At 39.1% G+C, this 14,981-nt stretch overlaps 1 protein-coding gene across 3 annotated transcripts in view; it reads right to left on the bottom strand.

Moving 5' to 3' along the window:
• The window catches only part of LOC143026590 (growth factor receptor-bound protein 2-like), a 37,096-nt gene extending 26,994 nt beyond the window's left edge, over positions 1-10,102 (bottom strand). For 2 of the 3 annotated variants that reach the window (XM_076187235.1, XM_076187237.1), the window contains exon 1: positions 9,950-10,102. The gene's annotated coding sequence lies outside the window, so the exon portion shown is untranslated. The remainder of the gene's footprint in view (positions 1-9,949) is intronic. The other variant, XM_076187236.1, reaches the window with a different exon arrangement.
• Between the last annotated feature and the right edge of the window lie 4,879 nt (positions 10,103-14,981).

Below are 14,981 nucleotides of genomic sequence, written 5' to 3'. Positions count from 1 at the left end.
TGGTACTTGGAAATAGTCATCTTGGAGGTCCAGCGACACCATGATGTCCCCTTCCCTGATAGACGCCCTTACGGACTCTGGGGTGTCCATTCGGAACTTCGTCAGGGAAAGGAACTTGTTGAGTGGAGACAAATCGATGACTGGTCTCCACCCCCCTGTTGTCTTTTCTACTAAGAATAGTCTTGAGTAGAACCCTGGGTCCAGAGTCGAGACTTCTTCTATAGCTCCTTTCTGGAGCAGAACGGAGATTTCCTCCGCTAGGGCCCGCCCGCGATCCGAGTCCGGATGGTAGCTGCTGACTTGGATGGGATAGGGGGAGAGCTTTGGGAAAGAGTGAAAAGGAAGACGACAGCCTGTCTTGATGACTTGTAGAATCCAGTCTTCCGCCCCTGCCTCTTCCCATGCCCTCCAGTAGACGGGCAGGCGAATTCCTAGAATTTTCTGTGGGGGGGTCCGGAGCCTCTATGATGTTTGCGCTTAGGTTCTCTATTCGGAAAGGGGCGGGGCTTTTCTGTCTGCATTTTCGACTTGGAGTGGAAGGGTGGCCTTTCTTCTTTCTTAGAGTGATGAAAGGGCCGTTTCTGCGTCTGAGAGGGCCTAGGGGCTGATGGGGGGCTGGGCCTTGGCCTCGAGGTAGGAACGGCTACTCTCTCGATGGCTCTGTTATGCATCAGTTGGTTTTTGCTTGTGATTGCTGAATCCACCATTTCCGGGGGAATCAGTGTGTGGGTTAGAAGGGGGGGCCCTCTTCAATGGAGCATAAATTTCTCTGAGGATGGGGTCACTGGGGTCCCCTAGGATGGTGTCTCTCCTGCGTGACTCAATGTTGGCCCAAGATGTTGGGAGGCAGTCCGCTTGATGCTTCAGGGCTCTGCTCGAGCTTTCCAATAGAGCCTGGAGGTCACATTCCTCCTGGGGTTGCAGTTTGGGTAAAAACTCCCTTGCTGAAGCCAAGACACGTTCCAACCAGGAGTTCACCGCGAGGGACAGAGCCAGGCACTGAACGAGGTCCTTGGGTTCTCTGCCGGAAAGGATTGCGTTTGTTCTGAGTAGTGAATCCACGTCCAATTCGACAAGCTCTGGTAACCTAACCGCGATCGAGGCCTCTTTGAGGTTTGTCCCGGATGGGGTGTAGAAGTGTTTTTGATTTTCCACTGGAACAGAGAGCCAACTCGCTTTCTCGGTTGTCCTTTTTGTGAGGGTGTTGGAGGCCTGGCTCATGGCTCTTACAGTCTGTGTACTCCATGGAAGTTGGATTGGAGGGTAGCTGGAGTCTGCTCAGTCAGCGAGAAACCCTGTGTCTTCATCATCATCACTGATCAGTTCAGGGGGGGGGGGGTTCCGATCAACTGGAACATGTTCTAGGGGGGCTCTTTTGGATGTGGAAGCCTTTCGAACTTCCGAGTTCAACAGCAACTTTTCTTGAGTTTCCCAGATGAATTCACGTTGTTCATCCATCATCTGTTCTCTCAATGTGTCAAAGAGGGAATAGATAGTGGGGAGAAGTTCCTGGAAATGCCCACTTGGAGAGTCCCGATAGGTTTCGGAAGGTCCGGGGGACCCTAAGGGAGGTTCTCTCTTCTGGTCGAGGTGGTTTTACTCGCAAGTAATGCTTGCGTAGGTTTATCTTGGTCCTCCTGATCAATGGGCATAGCAAGGTCTCCGTTGATCACCCGGCTCTTAGGTGGACTTCCGGATTCCTGATTAGAAGAAGAGGCTAAGGCGCTCTTTTTCTTTGAACCCAGGTTCTTCGTCCGTCTCGGAGTCGAGCTTCCAGGAAGTGTTGAGGGCGAACCGCAAGCAACCACATCCGGGAAAATACTCATACAGGAGTGGTAGCTAGAGGTGGCCGGAGGCGCATGTCCATCTAAGCTAACCGCCCTGGTCTATAAATTCAGAAAGTCGAGCTTCCGGGAAGGGTTGAGGGTGAACCGCAAGCAACCACATCCGGGCAAAAACTCGTATAGGAGCGGTAGCTAGAGGTGGCCGGAGGCGCATGTCCGTACAAGCTAACCTTCCTGGTTGAAGGAATACAGGACAACTTGGCCTGAGATTGACTCGAGGTGGACGTTGTACAACCTTCTTGTCTACTACGCTTTGGAGGAGAGAGAGAATTGCTCGTCTCCTCTGAAGTCGCAGTATGCCTTCTCTTGTTTTTGGGGGGTGAAGGTGGACGCCATTTTCTGCGCTTGTGCACATTTTTCCCCTGCATGCCCTTTCTTGTGAGCATGAAAGTACACTGGCCACTGATTATCATCCTATTGAGTGCACGTCTCACACGGGGATGAAGGTGAACACTTTAGACCTCTACACTTGATACACCAAATATGTGGGTCCGCTTGTGCTGGAGGGAGAGGAGTGAGGCAGGGATATTTCCCTTCAGCGAAGGTACACAACCTATCTTGAACAACAACACCACCAGAACCAGATTCCATACTTACAGTGAAGGGTAGGATACCTGGTGGCGGTTAACCTCTTCACTCCGGGCCACATCGCACGTCTGGCAGCATTAGCTGCCCGACATGCGATGTTGCGTCATAATAATCGCATTATAAAAAATAAAGTCAGTGCTCAATTGTTCGTTCCCTTTCAACCGTGTATTTTGATAACCATAGAAAATTGATGAAGCCAGTTTAGAGAGAACGGGAATTACGTAGGTACGACTACAATAAATATAATCAAGATGCCGATGTCTGCATCATCGAGTACCCACTTGCTCCTCATGCCGGCTATGTAGGCGTCACCATATGGAAGTGGTTAAGGGAATAATAAAGGATAGGATGTAGAGAGCACTCAAGAAATTCCAGGGCACAGGATGTCGTAGATAAACACCGATGTACAGGATGTAGATAGACACCGATGTACAGGATGTAGATAGACACTGATGAATTGTAAGGACGACAAGCTCCTTAGCGTTCTGGAAAACAGCTGGAGACGATCAAAGCCGGTTGCCTGATTTTCATCACAACACAAATGGCAATAGTGTACAGCGTCTCGGAGTCATTGATTAAGTAAAGTTTCACTATCGTTCCAATAAGATATACATAAACAAAATTGGAGCAGGTACTGTTGAGAGATGTTGACCCTTTGGCTACCGCGAAGAGAATGGAGTATAGTGTGCGAGACTTGTAGTGGAGGGGAAGGGCCCCCTTGCCCCAATAGGGCCCCTTACTGAGGATAAGCGTTGCCCAGACCCATGGAGTGAGGATTTTAAAAACACACAGTGTTTAGCGGTAGGAATCTTACGCTACGCGAAGTATCCTATTGTAAGGAGTACCGAAGAGTTTGTATTCTTCGGAACAAAACATCCTTACATTTTGCTAAATACTTCTCCCATAACTGTCTTATCACAAACACTTGGCCTATGCACTCTCTTCCTCTACCAAATGTACGTTGCTCTTACCCAATCACTCCCACTGTTTCTCTCTTAATCTTGATAAACAGAGGCCCACAAATCTTACTGATCAATCTCAACAGAATGATCCTTCTAAAACTACTATATTTATATTACCTCACCTACATCTTGCATAACAGGACTATATATACACTCCTCCTAACCACCAGAACATTTTCTTTCCTTAGACACATTAACAATCTTGGCAACCACTTTTTACTAATCCACCACTTGTCAGAGATTCTATACCATCTATTCAATCCAGGTGGCTTTCCAGCATTCACTTTTGTCAATGTTTCTTGTACCTCTTCTTTGTAATGGCCTCATTATTCTCATCACCCTTCAATCGTTCTCCAAGCATTACCCACCACCACAATTAAAGTTTCCCTGTCCTTCTCTATTTTCAACAAATCAAAATACCCTGCCCATCTCCTTATAGTATTTTCTTTCATTAACAACTGTCCATCTACTTCCTTTACTCTGTCTTCACTCTCCTCTCTTACACTCTTTTCACTTTCTTCCACATCATCTATTCTTTTCAAAATTCTCAAAAAACCTACCCCAACCTCAGAACTGAAAGAGCATTTGTATTGAACCTGTTAGGGTTTTATTCAAGTGTAGTTGATGTACTTAAAAAAAACAAAAAAAAAAGAGGAAAGTCTGAGTGGCCAGTGTGTACTTAGATCAGAAGAAAAATATTAATTAAAGACTTCAAACTATGTGTAGTATAGAAACTGGGGCACAGCAAGGTACAGATAAAACCTATTGGAAAGGATGAAGGATTTCCCTAGACTGATAAACAAGAATATAGGTTGAAGTTCCTAAAGTCGGCATCACTGGGACCTAGGCTGTGCCGAGTTCAGGAATTTTCCAACTTTTGGAAAGCTAAAATATTGTACATAAACCATACCTTTTTTTTTTAATTTATGGAGCCACTCTTCACTGTATTGGCATTCATAATCTAACTTAAGACTTTCATGGAAAATTTTGGCCTGGGTCATCACCATCTCACCAGAAATGTTTATTCCTTCACTGCAATGCTGTCATATCCACTGAATCAAAGCTTTTTCTAAATCTTCACTTTTACTATGCCTCATAGTTTTATGCATGTCCATACTTTTTAATGTTCCACTTAAGCATAATATTCCCTCAATTGTGTTTTCTGTTTCTTCAAATCATACACAGTGGACGAACCGACATCGAAAAATCCACACAACTAATGCACCAATGTTCCTAAGTCTAGCCTTCTCAAAAGGTCTATTTCTTCACTTATACCCAATACTTTATTCTTTCTTTTTTTTAGCAGGCTCACTAAGGGGTGTTCTTGGACATTTGGGCAGCATATTTAACAGCACAAAGATATAATAATGTCTGAAAACAAGGCACAACAGATGGGATAGTGCAGCACCGATCACAACAATGACTAAATTTGGTGGTAAAGTGTGTTGGCTGGTGTGGCGGAGCATGCGCCACCTATCGTAGTGGTGTTTGCTAAACTGATGCTGAGTAGTGGGAGTTTTTTGATGTGTGATAGAATGTGATAGAATTTGCTCTGTTTGTACTGAGTATTGAGAGTGTCTGAGTAAAGGGATGCCAACTTTGGGAACTTTAACCTGTACTAGTAAAAGACAAGTTGCCTGAATAGAGAGCAGTGAGAAATGGAGTCCCACAATGGTCAGTACTGGCACTTGTTACATTGCTTTTCTATATAAATTATATGATTGAAGGAACAAGCTATAGTAACATGACTGCAACTACACGCAAAGATCACAAGAAGAATAACAAACCAAGACAGAATTTACAACACAGCACGAGCATCTTTGGCTTGTCTCTTGTTGCCTCCCTTGTAAATTGGTGTTATTATTCCCTTTTTCAAAAAGACTGAACAATCCCAGTAGAAAGGGACTTCGTGGTTATCAGGTTCCATGATAGCACCATTTGTTTTTTACAGGAAAGTAAAAACTGAAAAGGATTGCAAATCACTGCAGGAAGACCTGAATAAAGTATGGAACTGGAGTCAGAAATGGGATGTAGACTTCAATATTAACAAGTGTAGCATAATGGAGTTTGGAAAAAGCAAAAACAGAATATCAGGACAATATAAAATTGGAACCAAGGAGGTAAAGAAGGAGAGATCCGAAAAAGATTTGGGTATAATTATCTCAAATGACTTGTCCTATGATAAACAGATAAACAAAATTGTCGGAGAATCCTACAACATGCTAAGATCAATAAAAGTGGCATTTACATATTTGGACAAAATTATAAAAAAAATATTGGTCACACTGATAAGGCCTAGACTAGAATATGCAGCGACATTGTGGTCACCCAGTACCAAAAAGAATATAAAGAAAGTAGAAAGAATCCAGAGAGCAGCCACAAAAATGGCACTTGCAAACTTGTCATATGAGGAGAGATTAGCTAAACTGGAGTTACCGACTTTGGAGCAAAGAAGAGAGAGAGGTGACCTACTGACCATCTACGGAAACATGGAGGGCACAGAAATACTCAATAGAGAGGACTTATTAAACTGGGATAAGAGAAGCACAAGAGGACATGGAAAGAAAATAAAAAAACATAGCTACAGAAGAGATCTGAAGAAAAACAATTTTCCACATAGAGTGGTGGACACTTGAAACAAACTGGACAATGAAATAGTGTGCGCAAAAACCATTCATGAGTTTAAGAGCAAACTAGACACTGCAAGATACAAAGGCAGGACACCACGAGTGTAGCTCCCCTTCCCGCAAAATACAACTAGGTAAATACAGGTCTTCAAGAACTATGCACTAAAGCTGACTGGGCCTGCTGCTGTATCTGTGGCTATATTACTGATGGCTCCGATGATTTCATCAGGGCTGATGTCTGTAAGTTTTGGGATTGATGTATCTGACCATGCACTGAAGAAGGCAGCTACATTCTCCACAATTCTGTCCGGGATGGGCATAAGCACACTGAAAATATTGTGTTTTTGACGTTACACCTAACTCCCAACATTCATAGGTCCCTGTAACTCATACTATGTGCAAAGAAATACCACTAGAAGTCAATTGAATCAATTTCAACACCTCAAATTGGCCTAATTCATAAACATACACTCTACTCACAATAAAATAACTATTTAGTAGGGTTCTAAATTTGGGTACTTTTTTAGAAGTGCACACCTACATGATAGAGCAAGAGAAAATTAAATATTCATTTTGTAATTTATAATACATCAACATATATTTTTCTTGGTGGAAATCAAAAACCTTGCTAAAAGCAAATACATTACCAAACAGAGCTCCAACAACAGGTTCGAGATGCCATGTTGTCTGTCTAGTCCCATCAAAATCAGTTTGACAATAGTACTGATATTGTGAACTGGTGTTCTCCCATTCCAAGTGACATCACCATGCTACATATTTTTAAAACAGTGCTGCAGAGCTGAGCTTCAAACTATGAAACTCATCTACACCCTGCAGTCTGATCATATGCCAAAACCAGCTGTATCCCTCATGATGATGACCCTGATGACTGAATTATAGATACTGCATTACTAATTCCAGGTTAGGTTTGATGAATTTATCATACTTTAATTTCTTTGGCTTCCGCATCTATCAAAACAAAAATGGCATCTCAAGCAATCACTGTGATTCCATTCGTTAGTGTATCACTTTTGGCAATTTTTTATGTTACTGATCTCCACAAAAAAAAAAATCATATCATGCTGATATATTATAATCCACAAAATGAATATCTAAATTTCTATTACTATATCATGTAGGTGTACACTCCTGAAAATATATCTAAATTTGTAGTGAGCTTAAACATAGGTGACTTACAATGATATAGTCAATACATTATAAAACAAGTTCAGTAAAGGTGTTCTGAAAAATATGAATTTGCAAACCCATGAAAGTGGAACCTGAGAATGTTGGGGTTTAGGTATACTTGCCACCCTCCCTAGATCACCCACTAAGTTTCCTTCACTTTCTTCTAGTGGACCTACTGTTGATATGTTCTTTGACTTCTTGCTTGCATATATGAACAACTTTGGGGTGTCCTTGATATTTTAGACAGCCTGTAGCTCCTCTTTCTTCTTCTGGTATTTGTGGGACTTCATTAGTTTCTTTTCTATTTCCTGGAGGGCCTCTTTTAGTTTGGTGGTTTTGTGGGTAATAGGTTTCTTGTCAGTCTGGCTTTACAAAAGCTCCTCTTCCTCACAAGAATGTGTTGGTGTTTCTCTTCTCTTTTAGGAACTGGGCTTTGGTGAGACATGAACTTCACATATTGAAGTGAAAGTGGTGAGCATTTTTTCAACACTTGTCCACCAAGGTTGCCACCCAGTTCACTCTTAGTTTGATTTTTTTGTTATTGTTTTAAAGACCATCCAGCTTGTGTCCTTGCCACACAAATTTGTTTTGCCATTCCTATGCAAACTTTGCCTACATACTGTTCTACACACTCATCATAGCATTTATTTTAATTGCAGCTTTGTATATTCTGTGATCTGTCACACTGGTTTCACAGACTTCATATTTGTGAATTATACCATGGTTATTGATGTGTATAAAGTCAAGAATATTTGACTTGATTACAAATTGTCAGAAACTTGGTCTCCATATCTGACAGCTTTTGTGATTGATACTGTTCTTTGTCATTCCTCCCTCCAACTTAACAATTCCTAGTTTTGGTGAGGGAAGTGGAGGCCCCCCAAGCAATAAAAATTTGGTGGCTAGGGCTGGCAGGTGCTTGAGTATATGGCCAACTCTATAAAAGATTTCTTCATGTAGGTCCTGGGAGGCATTTGGTAGCCTATACACAAGTCACCACAAGTTTCAATGCCTTGATATAGCACAGATTTTGCATGTCCCATTTGAAAAGCTTTCTAACAATTCTGTGTTTGCTACACATAGATTCTTTACATACACAACTACTGCACCATCGATTCTGTCATGCAGAATATTTTGTAGTTTTGGATCTAAACCTCTGCATTACCTAGGTCACTCTTTATGCAAGTTTGTTGGAACAAGATAGACATTTTGTCAATGGTGGCTATGTCTTGCAGTAAAGACTTTGTTTTGGTTGCACCTTGGGTACAGCTATATCAACAATTCAATTTGGGCAAGCTCCAGCACCCTCTCTTCCATAGCACTATCAATCCCATTTATCCATCATGGCAGTCATAATTTTCAGCGGCTGCTCTTGTTAACCTGTTGGTTTCTCAATTGTTTCCATAAAAAATGGATCTCTTTATCCTACTTGCCATGGTTTCTTGCTGTCATAGACAAAGTCCTCCCTGTAGTCTCTCTTGTTCTCTTTTCCTGATGATTACACCAGTACTCATGTGTACCTTGCTAAATGAGTCTTGGATTTTTATACCATCTTTGATTCACTTCCATGCACTCCCCTTCCTCCTGTGGGTATTTATAGTTTGCACTGTAGCATACTGTACAGTATTTGGTTGTACAGATAGTCTTTACACAAGATTAGGTAGAAAATTTTGCACCTGTCTTCCAGCATACACACAAAATTTTGGGCTACCATGCTTCCTAATTTCAACCTACACAATCATATCTTGGGCTTGCCAGTGTTGTTGCTGCAGTTACTGTTTTACCTAGTGGGCTATTCTTCCTATAAAAATTAATTTTCTACTTTATCAGTAGTAAAAAATTGGAGAATACAATTCTTTGGTCCCAAAAACCAAAGTTCCTTAGCTAAGCTTTAATTCAATTGCAATAACATCCTAGCTGGTGTCTGGTTAAAATGTCCCTGTGACAGCAGCATCTTTACATTCCTGTCAGCACCTTTATAACATCAGGTCCATGCTAAAATTGTCCTAATGTTTGAACAAAATAGCATTCAAATCAAAATTTTACATTCTTTTTATACTTAAAAAGAAACACACCTTTAACCTTATACAGGCACATCTCACCACATCCCATTCAGAATGAGTATTTGCTGATAATTCAGCAAAAAACTAGACATGCTCAAACTTTTTGAAAAGATCATCAATGATGTTTATTTATTCAATTTCTTCATTTCATACTTCTATAACAGCTATAATAATCAGGCTTAGATTTTCATCTCGGGTAACATCCCTATACTATAGTCTATAATTCACTAGAACAGAACATCACAGTTCATCCCTACATGAACGCTGTACTCAAATAATAAAGAACCTAGTCAGAAGGCTTGGTTTTCTACCATCTCATCTATAAATTAAACCAGAATCTCAAATAAATGATCAAGAGCTAAGAAAACGTCATTCAAAGGTAACGCTGAAAACGCGATATTGTACCTACGGCTACGGTATTGTAAGAAAACATTTATCTTTATACTAGCATATGCTACCTAAGCATGTGTTGCGTGATACATACTGTTCAATATGCATATGCATCGTAAGTGCTCCTGCACACGTACACATAAAAGCATTAATAGATTTGTATCTACTTGTTTCAACCTTCCTTTTAACTAGTTTTGTCCTCGAACCTATCTCCTTCAAACACCAACTTCTTCCCCACCACAAAATCCACGACCATCACATACCCAACAATTAAGAAGATAACATACCTGGTCGTGGAAGCTTTCTTGGGGTCAGATTACAAAATTTTATTTGGAGTGACACACCAGCACGAAAATATTGATGTAATATTGACTTCAGGCTCGCAACGCCTCTTGGTTCCACTACTTGCCATCGAACTAACACTGTTGACATACTCAGGGTTGCCAGATGTAAACTACCGAAAGTCGCGGGCTGCAGGACTAAAAGTCGCTATATATATATATATATATATATATATATATATATATATGTTAATATATATATATATATGATTATATATATATATATATATAGACATATGAAAAAATAAATATATAAAAATATACATATATATATAAAAATATATAGATATATACACATATATATATATATATATATATATATATATATATACATGTACATATATATATATACATATATATACATACACACACACACACTTCAACGAATGGACGGCTTAGAAGACGTTCTGAAGAGAATTGAAGTTTCTGGATCCCACCGCAAAGAGAAGTGCCTATTGTATTTACAGGGTGGGGGGAAATTGCTCGTGGAGTAGTAGGAAAGTAGGGAAAGAGGAAAGGGGGAGGGATTACTGAGGGAAATGGAAGGAAATGAGGAAGGAGTAGACTTGGCCCAGGCAGACAGGCGAAAGGTAAACAAAAGGCCTCCCGATGACGATGAAATGTCTAATAAAAATGTAAAGATTAGAAGTATAGACAAGAGCAATACAGTAGAAAGGGATGAGAATATTTTCAAGGGATTTAAAGAGGGTGGGGGGGACACAAACCCCCCCCCCGACTGACAAGACTAGAAGAGAAGGTCGATAAGATGATCGAGGACTTGGAGCGTAGGTTCGGTCATGTTGACAGTATTATACGAAGAGTTGAAAAATTGGAAGAACTAGAGAGGGCGAACAAAAACTTAACTAAGGAAATTGAAGAATTAAAAAAACAGTTAAAAGAAGTAAAAGATGAGAATAAAGTCTTAAAGGAGAATAATAAGGAGAACAAGGAGGGTTGGAAAAAAAATCATGAAAATAGCAAGGTTGCATTCACTGACATAATCAGACAGCAAATGAATGAACAAACTGAAAACTCAGTTATTAAAGTGATGAGACAGAAGGAGAATATAGTAAGAGACTTAGCAGACAGAAAGAAATGTATAATTATATTAGGAATGGAAGAGAAACATAACCCAGATAGAACCACAAGAATCAAAGAGGAAAATGAAAAAGTAAGAAATTTACTAGAATTAGTTCAGGAAGATGAACCAGAAATAATGAAACAAATCGAAGAGAAATTCAGGCTAGGGAAATATAGTACAGACAAGACCAGACCAATTAAGATTAAATTCAGGTCACAAACTACGGCTGAGAATATCTTATCCAAAACAGGGAAACTAGCAACAAGTGAACAATATAAAAAGGTATGGATAAAAAGGGAAATGAATAAAGAGGAAAGAGAGGAAGAAAAACAGAAAAGACTTGAAGCAAAGGAAAAAAACGTGATAAGAACGGAGTCAGAAAAAGAGAGATTCTATTGGAGAGTAGTGAATATGAAACTAAAGAAAGTCGACATACAAGAGAAAAACAAAAGGGAAACAGAGAACACAATGGAAGTGGCAGAAAACTAAGAGTGTCTTACACAAATATAGATGGATCAATAACAGGACTGAATGAACTGAATGATTATTTGAAAGAAAAAGAACCGGACATAATGGGAATTGTAGAAACAAAATTAAAAGGTCCACTACCACCCAACAGTGTAGGACATGATGCATATAATTATTGGATTAGAAACAGAGTGAAAAAGGAAGGGGGTGGAGTTATGTTCCTGACTAAGAAGGATATAAACGTGAAGGGTGTCACATATGGAAAGAATACAGTAGAGATGATAATGATGGAAGTAGAAGACAGAGATAAGAAGAACAGAAAGTTTGTGATAAATTATGTGCCCCCAAAAACAGCCTCATGGGAAGAGAGTGAACATAAAAGTATGTTAGAGGACACAAAGAAAACATTAAACAAGATAATGGAAGAGGGAGGAAAAATAGTTATGATGGGCGACTTTAATTGCAAAGAAATCTGCTGGGAAGAAATGACAGTAAAGGGTGGAGACGGCTCATGGGGAAACGCTCTACTCGAGATGGTTACTGACCATACAATGACACAATGGATACAGGAGAACACTAGGTATAGAAATGAAGAAGAGCCATCGAAACTAGACCTAGTAATTACATCCGAACCTAGAATAGTGGACAAAATTGAATATAAAACACCAGTAAGTAAAAGTGACCACATATTGATTGAACTGGAACTTAATGAAGAAAAATATATGAAAAGAAATGAACAATATAGAAAAGGAAGAATGATGTATGAAAAAACAAACTTTGATAAAATAAGAGAATTCTTTCAAAAGGAAAACTGGGAAGAAATATACAAAGAAGAAACAACAGTAGAAGAGAAATGGAATATTTTGACAAAAATTTACAAAAAAGGAGTGGAAAAGTATGTCCCAAGACAAAAACAAGGAAAAGAATATGTAAAATGCTGGTACAACAAAAGCTGTAGGGAGCTAAAAGACAAAAGAGACAAAGCCTGGATCAGATGGAAAAAAGACAGAAGACCTGAAAAATGGAAAATATATACCTGCTATAGAAATGAATATGTACAAATGTGCAGAGAGGAAAAGAGAAAATATGAAAAAGATATCATAGAAAAGTGTAAAGAGCAACCAAAACTATTCTACAGATTTGTAAACAATATACTGAAAAACAAACAAGACTTGGAGAAATTAAGACAGGAGGGAGTTGAATACACTGAGGAAATGGAAATGGCGGAAATTATGAACAAACATTTTAAATCAGTGTTTACAAGGGAGAACATACAACCTGAAGAGAACAAATGGAAAGAGAAAGTCCCCCCTATGGAAGAAATAGAAGTAACAAAGAATGAAATATTAACACACTTGAATAATCTTGATGTCAGAAAATCGCATGGACCAGATGAAATAGCAAACTGGATACTGAAAGAATGCAGGAATGAACTGGCAGACAAAATACATAGCATACTAAATAGTTCCTTGAAAGAAGGAAAAGTTCCAGAAGATTGGAAAAAAGCAAATATAGTACCTATATATAAAGGAGGAAATAAAGAAGAACCTACCAACTATAGACCAGTCTCTCTAACAAGTACAATAGCAAAAATTTGTGAAAGAATTATCAAAAGTAGATGGGTAAAATATTTAGAAAAAAACAAAGTGTTAAATCCAAGGCAATTTGGATTCAGACAAGGACGATCATGCGTCACCAATTTAATATGTTTCTATTCAAGGCTAATAGATATAATACAAGAAAGAGATGGATGGGCGGACTGTGCATTTTTAGATCTAAAGAAAGCTTTTGACAAAGTACCACATAAGAAGTTGCTTAAGAAATTAGAAACTCAAGGAGGAATACAGGGCAAACTACTAAATTGGATGGAGGACTTTTTGCAAGAAAGAAAAATGAGAGTAGTGATAAGAAACCAACACTCAAAATGGGATGAAGTAATAAGCGGTGTTCCGCAGGGAACAGTTCTGGCCCCAATAATGTTTGCTATATATATTAATGATATGGATGAAGGAATAGAAAGCTATATGAGCTTCTTTGCAGATGATGCAAAACTACTGAAAAGAGTGAAAACTGAAGAAGATTGTGAATCACTACAGAGAGATCTAAATAAGGTACAAGAATGGAGTAGGAAATGGGAGATGGAGTTCAATACAAAAAAGTGTAGTATAATGGAATTTGGAAAAAGCAAAAACAGAATAACAGGAGCATATAAATTGGGATAAGAAGGAATAAAAAAAGTAGAGAATGAGAAGGACCTGGGAGTCATTGTTATGAATAATATGTCACCTGAGAAACATATAAATAAGATTTTTGGAGAAACTTATAATTTAATAAGAACAATCAAAGTTGCATTTACATACCTGGATGAAGAAATGGTGAAGAAAATCCTAATCACCCTGATAAGACCAAGATTGGAATATGCAGCAAAGATATGGTCACCAAGTACAAAAAAAATGTATAAAAAAACTTGAAAGAATACAAAGAGCAATTACAAAATTGGCACCAACACTCTCAAAACTATCATATGAAAAGAGACTAGAAAAACTTGAACTACAGACACTAGAGCAAAGAGGAGAGAGAGGAGATTTGATAGCTATTTACAGAATCATGAAAGGCATAGAAATTACTGATAGAGAGAATCTGATAAAATGGGATGACAGAAATACTAGAGGACACGGAAAGAAAATAAAAAAAGACAGCTATAGAAGAGATTTGAAAAAGAACAGCTTTCCTCACAGAGTAATAGACAGTTGGAACAAGTTAGATGAGAAAGTGGTGTGTGCAAAAACAATACATGAATTTAAAAATAGTTTAGATGAAATGAGATATGAAGACGGGACCCCACGAGCATAGCTCCCCTTCCCGTAAAATACAACTAGGTAAATACAACTAGGTAAATACACACACACACACACACTCGGTGGCATAGTTGGTAGAGCGCTGGACTGGGAAGCAGAAATGCTCCCAGCACCCAGTTCGAATCCTGCCCAGGGCCGAAATTATTTCGGTATCGCTGTGCCTCGGGTCGTTACTCTGACTCTCGTGGGCGGGGAGTTGGGTGTGTGTGTGTGTGTGTGCAAGGTCATAGCATTACCCATAGATCGGACCTACGAGCTCTGAGCTCTCTTCCAGGAGGGAAATAGCTGTCGATCACGAGTCCAACACGTGATCCAAAGACCAAGTGAATACACACACACACACACACACACACACACACACACACACATATATATATATATATATATATATATATATATATATATATATATATATATATATATATATATATATATATATATATGTATATATAAATATATATACATATATACATATACATTAGGAGCTCGCACTTGATGTTGATGCCATTTCTATTTTCAAGAGTTCACTCAGATGATCAATTGACTGAATAGAAGAATGACATGCTACACA

This window comes from Oratosquilla oratoria, chromosome 6 (genome assembly GCF_046742065.1).
Source record: "Oratosquilla oratoria isolate Oo_2021 chromosome 6, ASM4674206v1, whole genome shotgun sequence".
Classification (NCBI taxonomy): Eukaryota; Metazoa; Arthropoda; class Malacostraca; order Stomatopoda; family Squillidae; genus Oratosquilla; species Oratosquilla oratoria.
Note: the sequence above shows the minus strand (reverse complement) of the source record. Positions and strands in the feature narration are given on the sequence as shown.